At 29.6% G+C, this 1283-nt stretch overlaps 1 protein-coding gene across 1 annotated transcript in view; it reads left to right on the forward strand.

Moving 5' to 3' along the window:
* The window catches only part of LOC106466056 (protein FAM13A-like), a 96807-nt gene that overhangs the window by 82956 nt on the left and 12568 nt on the right, over positions 1–1283 (forward strand).

Here is a 1283-nt window from a genome sequence, read left to right on the forward strand (position 1 = left end):
TATAATGTTTTCTGATAATCTGCCAAATTTCATTCGTGTTTGCTTACTAATTTAAAAGTTATAGCATGAAAACTATAACAAGCACAAAATGGTTACAAGGTTGGTCCCAGGGACCGAGCCTGTACTGAAAATTTGATCATTCATTTATTATTGAAACACAAAGTTTAAATATGATTGAATAGAACAAGAATTACACTACCATGCAATGCTCTTTTTGCTTGTCAGTTTTGAAAGTATGTATGTGTTTAATTATGTTTGAAAGCTACAGAAAGTTTCTCAGATGAGAAGAGACCAGATAAGGTAATGGGAACAAAGAAAACTTTGTAACTAGTTTAACACAGTTACAAATATACAATGTTTGGAGAACGTTTTGTTGTAGTCAGATATAATTAGTTTACCTAGACACAGGAATATGTATACTGGAGATTGTTTAATGGCTTAGTAAAGGCATCTGGGCACCTCATAGTACTGGTTTAGAGGAAGAGCTATGGTGTTAAATTAAGTCTTAAGACAACTTATTTGATTTAACATTTGTTAATTTTTAGTTTTTGTTGAAATTTACAGTTTTTTGTAATTGATAAACTATGTTTGTAAACATGAGGGATTTTTATTTCATTCACCAAAAATCAAATTGTCTTTAAATCAAATAAGTTTAGTTAGATTTAAAGTGTACTGAAGGTGATGGCAAACACTTTTGATGATTCAAGTTCTTACTTATTAAATATTTAGCCTATTCAAACAACATGTATAAATAAATTTGGCTGACTGTATGTTTAATTATTTCTAATTGCAGTCATTTATGTTTTAAATAAAAGCATTATTACAGTTATCAATAATAGATAAACATGTTTTCATTATTTAGTTACCAACTTATTTGATTTATACAAGATCAATACTGTATTTTTATAAAATAAACAAAATGCCAACCACGTTGTCATCTCTAGATTGATAGTAGCAATTTCCCAAGTAAGAAATATCCAGATTATTTTAAAAGATCTTGTGGTAAAAGTTTTTGGTCAAAACAGATTTTTTTTTTATACATCAATAAAGACCACAGCCCATGATGTCAAAAATGCTGTAATAATCAGTAAATGAGACCTTCAATTAGCAAATACCACCATTAATCAATTTGTTGCTCTAGATGTATATAATGAGACAGGTCAATCAGTTTAAATTAGCAATAAATTATTTTTGGAACTTTTAAGTAATGAATTACTGGCGAGCGAGGCATGTTATGATGCGTGGCGGTGAAAGCCGCAAGGAAGATGTCACGCTGATGTCGC

The sequence above is a fragment of the Limulus polyphemus genome, unplaced genomic scaffold (assembly GCF_000517525.1).
Source record: "Limulus polyphemus unplaced genomic scaffold, Limulus_polyphemus-2.1.2 Scaffold2137, whole genome shotgun sequence".
Lineage (NCBI taxonomy): Eukaryota > Metazoa > Arthropoda > Merostomata > Xiphosura > Limulidae > Limulus > Limulus polyphemus.